The following is a 6645-nucleotide window of genomic DNA, read 5'->3' as shown; positions in this document are numbered from 1 at the left end:
CTAGTTATCATGAGAAAGGGCCAGTACCACAGAGTACTGCTGAGAGGCAAATACTCAGACCATAGAAATGCCATTGGTAGAGTGAGCTCTGTATGATGTCATTTCCCCTCCTCTCCCGGAGAGGAAGAAGCATATAGTGTGTTCCTTTCTTTCCCTTCCTGTGACCAGGGCTGGATACAGACCTGCCTCCGCTTGCTCCAGCTTGAAGCTGGTTATACTGTAAATGTGTTTTGCCTGCGTGGTTTTCGCTGCTGCCATTGCTATGAACCAATGCAAGATAATAAGTAAATTATATTTTTAAGCTTACTTCCCAAGCTGTTGCCAAGCAGAATATGAAAGGGAGAGCCAGCTACTACAGAGCTGAACTTGCTCAAAACAAGTCTAATTCTTATGCTTTAAATTTTGCTGCCAAGGATGGGATTTTGAAACTTTGTTCTACCCACACATGTGGGCATCAGAAGGGATAAATTGCAATTCATATATCCTCTCCTACCCATTAAATCCATCACACACTTATTACACACATACAAAATCTAAGGAAATTGGTTTTTTAAACTGCAGTTAAAAGTTTTCCCCTGTTCTATCATATCACTGCCTGTTTGTAGCTACCGTAAAATATCTCATAGCAGACCTGTGTCTGGAGCTTAAGTTGACATTAATTCATTCATTCAGTGAATGAATAGGTACCATATGTACTCTGAAATCTGGACAGGGATGTAGGATCTACCTTTATTTTTAACAGAACTCTTTAACTGCTCCACACCAGTCAACTAACAGAAACCCAGCAGCGCTACACAACCTTAAGCAGCTGTTCGTAATGGAAGTTCCCTGCACCATTGAGACAGTAATGGCACTGCTGGCTCCATTATAACATCTTTTAGCAGGGAAATTCAGCAGAGGTGAGGCAGCCCCTCTCTTCCACCTGGAGCTCCCTGTCCATGCATTGTCAGAACAGATGGTGCTGGACCGATGTGGATGGTAAGACACATACAAAAACCCTCCAAACCTCTCCTCTTATACCTCGAACAAGAAGGCACAGCTCAGTCATGGAACATATGTGCTTGAGGCATACGATCCCAAGTTAAAAAGAGAAACCGCCTGTAAAAGGCCTTTTTTAAGAAGTGTATTGGGTTAACAAAATTCATTTCTCTGGAGAGGAGCTGCTATTCAAAGCAGACCATTGTATTCTGTCAGACAGGCCAATGGTCTGAGAAGGCAGCTTCCTCTATGTTCAGTTTGACTGGCAAAAGACCAGTCAAAATATTGTAATTAGCATAATGACTAGTATCAATGTTGATGCATTCTTAAGAAGCCTTCAAAAGATCAAAGCACAGAAGATTTTAAAGCTTTAGTGGGTCATACTTTTATAACGTATTATGATTTGAATCTGACTCTGCTGTGATGAGAGGCAGTTCGGCACTGTGGGCAGCCAGAGTCAACCTAATGTCCTTCTGATTAAAAGCCGCCTTTCCTGGGAAGAAAGCACAGGGCACCTCCTTATTGCCACTGAAACGCAAACTGCTTAGCGGTGAACTGCGTGTTCAACACGAACCATTTGCAATCCCCACACAATTAATCCTAGCTCATCAGGGCACGGGCAGAATAATTACAGTATAGGCAGCACCAAACCCATTTAAGAACTTATTCCACAGGGCTGTAATTATAGCCTGTCCCTAATCCTTTAATTGCCACCAGCATTTGATGTGTTGCGGGCGAGACCACAGGATAAATGGGGGTGGAAGGGTCTCAGCATAGTCCAAGGCACCAAGCAGAGCAAGTAGTTGCCTGGTAAAAAGAACGTATGACAGCCAAACTAGACAAAATGTGTATTTGCCTATAACATGGGTGCTGGTGGTCTCTTTTTATAAAATGCAAACAGCAACCACTGAGGATGGCAGTCAATAATTATCAGGGGGTTAACCCTTTCCTCCTTGATACAGTCCTGATTAAAATTGCTCCTCTGTAGCTGCTATTTGCAATGGGAGGGAAATCCCCCCCCCATTGCTATCAACAGGAGTTTCCATGGCAAGATTATCTTTCTCCGATCCCCGCTTACATTCTGCAGCCCTTTGTGCAATAGCCCAAATGGTCCCCAATGCTCAATAGGAGTTTTTGGGTGGCGGGCATGGGAAGCTGCAGTGGGTGGGACATGCTTTGTGCTAGCGCAAAGCTGGCGCTGGAAATGGACGTGTTCCCCCTCTTGTAATATTGTTATTTCTGCAGGTATGGCTAGCGTGGTACTGCTTGTAAGATGCATTGGAATGGGGCTTCCATAGCCAGAGGCACTATAACTCTGTATAAGAGAAGCTGGCGGCATACCATGGAGAAGGGCTTTTGCTTTCATACCCTATTTGTAGGGGTATGAAGAGGCATTTTGACTGACCGTAGCTGGAAACAGAATACAGTGGTACCTCTGGTTAAGAACTTAATTCGTTCTGGAGGTCCGTTGTATTTTAATATTTTGTTGGAAGGCGCCCAGAGTGGCTGGGAAAACCCAGCCAGATGGGCGGGGTATAAATAATAAATTATTATTATTATTATAACCCCAAACTGTTCTTTACCTGAGGTACCACTTTAGCCACCGTGCAATTTCTGTTCTCATCCTGAAGCAAAGTTCTTAACCCGAGGTACTATTTCTGGGTTAGTTGAGTCTGTAACCTGAAGCGTCTGTAACCCGAGGTACCACTGTACTGGGCTACTGGGCTTTGTCTGGCACAACAGGGGAGCACATATATATTCAAAAGCAAAAGATGACAACTGGAGCACAAACAGTATGTGTACAGTATTTCAGTGTCTATCTTTATTATCCTTCTGAGGCAGAAAAGGGAGGATATTCCCAATGGATACTTAAAGTCCAGCACACCTTCATACATTTTGCCTTATGATTGTCCAGGTATCTTTAGGTGATTTCCCATAAATGCTGACTGAAATAGAGACTGCAGGGCAACTTCTATGCTCTCTTCAGATTCCTGCCAATTCCCCATCCGGTCACAATAGACTCCACAAGCAATTTCCACGGAAATACACCTTTTATGGAGGGGGAAAGAAACTGTGATATATATATATTACTGCAATTCGGTTACACTCCTGGGACTCAGCTGTACAGCTACAAATAAAATGTTTTAAGTGTGTTTTAAGTGCAATATACAATGTGACATTAAATGGCGATGGGGAGCCTTATGGAAAATTCAATGTATTTTTTATTTAAAAAATTGAAAAAGCATTTTCAGAACGGTTTTTATATGTGTGTAGATTCCACCTTGCTTTAAGTACCGAAGAGCAGAACTGCAAGTTTGCACAAAACTGAAATCTAGAAAAAAAAATCAGAGTACAGTACTGATTTTTGGATTTTGAAGCTCTGTTAAATGATACTACTTTCTAGCTTGGTAATAATGCTACATTGTTAATACAACTGAAAAACAGTGCTGTTCTTTGTGTCATACACCAAGTATCCTTTTAGAATGACTCTTCCTTGCCTGTTATCTCCACATCCTGTATTTTTCATTTGGTTCTTTTTTCACAGTTGTGCTTTTTTAGGTATTCTACTGGAGATTATTTTAGGCTATCCTCTAAAATAATAGCTCTACGCGGGGCTGCCCTTGAAGGTGTCCCAGAAACTCCAGCGGGTGCAGAATGCTGCAGCGAGGCTCCTCACGGGGTCTCTGCCATGGAAGCATATTCACCCAGTGCTTTTCCAGCTGCATTGGCTCCCGGTGGAGTACAGGGTCAGATTTAAGGTGCTGGTTTTGACCTTTAAAGCCCTTCACGGCCTAGGACCCTCGTACCTACGGGACTGCCTCTCCCAGTATGCCCCACGGAGAGCCTAAAGGTCCATAAACAGCAACACCCTAGTGGTCCCGGGCCCTAAGGAAGTTAGATTGGCTTCAGCCAGAGCCAGGGCCTTTTCAACTCTGGCTCCGGCTTGGTGGAACACTCTGCCTCATGAGACCAGGGCCCTGCAGGATCTGATTTCTTTCCGCAGGGCCTGTAAGACAGAGTTGTTCCACCTGGCCTTTGGCTTGGAGCCAATTTGATTCCCTCCCCCTCTTTCTTTTTTATTTCCCTTTCTCTTCCTGCGGCAAGGCTGCATTTTAATATTTTAATGTTTCAATATTTTAATGTATTTTAATTTTGTTTTTAAGTTGTATTCATTCAACTTATTTTTATTATTGCTTGTTAGCCGCCCTGAGCCCGGCCTTGGCTGGGGAGGGCGGGGTATAAATAAAAATTATTATTATTAAAATGTTTGCAGTTTTCCTCAGTTTTGTGTCACCAGCTAATTTGCTAAGTGTTATATCCCCTCCCCTCAGCAAGCTCACTAATGAAGATACCGATACTTAAGAACTCCACCCTGACCAGACTATTGCTGATTACTTCTTTCCAGTTTGGTGTCAAGCTTTTACTACCTATTGAAAATATGTTTTCAACCAAATGTACATGTAGATTGTTGTTTTTATGCAGTCTACCTTTCCCAAACTGTGCTACAAAGTATCAAAAGTGTTTTTTGAAGTTTTTGACTGCTTCGCTTTGCTCCCACAAAACTCCTCTTCCCTTCCCTTGCCCTTCCACGAAGCCCTTAACAAAAATGTGTTAAAACAAATTCTGGTCAAGAAGAAAAATCGACATCACTGGTCACAGCCGTACCAGACTGTATTACTTCATTTCACAGCAACTCCGACATTATGTAATGCTTTTCAATTAAGCAGAAGATTATACATTCCTGCTTCCATCCCTTTCCCTAGTGGTTTTGAGTAAGCTTTTCGCTCTGGCATCTTCAGACACTCGTTTGGCAGAACTGTGTTTTTTTTCCAGATGAGAGAGAACAGCATGATCATAAAGAATGAATTATTTACAGGAAGATCAGCACTTCAAGTCACGTCAAGGCTTTGCTAATTGTATTTAATTGAAAGTTCCATGGCGAGACATATGCACAATGTTCTTCAGATTTATAACAAGGAAACCCAAGACTTATTAAACATTTACTAGTGAGACAACCCAATGGATAGGCTGGTGGGATGGAAAGCCAACCACCTCGAATTAACAATTAAAAAAAAAAATTGAGCTCAAATTCGTTGACAATAAACTATTTGGTGGTCAGGAGTTTGCATTCTTTTATGATTGTACATTAGACACAATGAGTTAGCTCCTGACCAAGTTGGTTGCACTTAGTGCCTACTGAAATCAATGCAACTTTCTACATTGATTTCCATGGGAACTAAGTGCAATGAAGTCAGGATCTCATCAAGAATATATGCGTTGGATGTGTTAACCAAGAACGCAGTGGATGTAGCCTACCTTGATTTCAGCAAGGCATTTGACAAGGTGCCCCATGATATTCTTGTAAAGAAGCTGGTAAAATGCGGTCTCGACTATGCTACCACTCAGTGGATTTGTAACTGGCTGACTGACCGAACCCAAAGGGTGCTCATCAATGGTTCCTCTTCATCCTGGAGAAGAGTGACTAGTGGGGTGCCACAGGGTTCTGTCTTGGGCCCGGTCTTATTCAACATCTTTATCAACGACTTGGATGATGGACTCAAGGGCATCCTGATCAAATTTGCAGATGACACCAAACTGGGAGGGGTGGCTAACACCCCAGAGGGCAGGATCACACTTCAAAACGACCTTGACAGATTAGAGAACTGGGCCAAAACAAACAAGATGAATTTTAACAGGGAGAAATGTAAAGTATTGCACTTGGGCAAAAAAAATGAGAGGCACAAATACAAGATGGTGACACCTGGCTTGAGAGCAGTACATGTGAAAAGGATCTAGGAGTCTTGGTTGACCACAAACTTGACATGAGCCAACAGTGTGACGCGGCAGCTAAAAAAGCCAATGCAATTCTGGGCCTCATCAATAGGAGTATAGCATCTAGATCAAGGGAAGTAATAGTGCCACTGTATTCTGCTCTGGTCAGACCTCACCTGGAGTACTGTGTCCAGTTCTGGGCACCACAGTTCAAGAAGGACACTGACAAACTGGAACGTGTCCAGAGGAGGACAACCAAAATGGTCAAAGGTCTGGAAACGATGCCTTATGAGGAACGGCTAAGGGAGCTGGGCATGTTTAGCCTGGAGAAGAGGAGGTTAAGGGGTGATATGATAGCCATGTTCAAATATATAAAAGGATGTCACATAGAGGAGGGAGAAAGGTTGTTTTCTGCTGCTCCAGAGAAGCGGACACGGAGCAATGGATCCAAACTACAAGAAAGAAGATTCCACCTAAACATTAGGAAGAACTTCCTGACAGTAAGAGCTGTTCGACAGTGGAATTTGCTGCCAAGGAGTGTGGTGGAGTCTCCTTCTTTGGAGGTCTTTAAGCAGAGGCTTGACAACCATATGTCAGGAGTGCTCTGATGGTGTTTCCTGCTTGGCAGGGGGTTGGACTCGATGGCCCTTGTGGTCTCTTCCAACTCAATGATTCTATGATTCTATGACACCAATTCACCTGAGATTTGATGGGCAAATGCAGGTAATCTCTTCTAACATTGGACAGGGTTTCAAAGCTCCAACAACTTGGACTTCATAACTTTTCCTGAATTCTTATGGCTGTCACTGAATGTCTTCAGCCCATGTTTTATGAAGAAAATACTTGTATAATTCCCGTAACAAAGGTTATTTGCTTGCTTCTTGCATATGACCA

Source organism: Podarcis pityusensis (assembly GCF_964106645.2).
Source record: "Podarcis pityusensis genome assembly, chromosome: 12".
NCBI classification, from domain to species: domain Eukaryota; kingdom Metazoa; phylum Chordata; class Lepidosauria; order Squamata; family Lacertidae; genus Podarcis; species Podarcis pityusensis.
Note: the sequence above shows the minus strand (reverse complement) of the source record.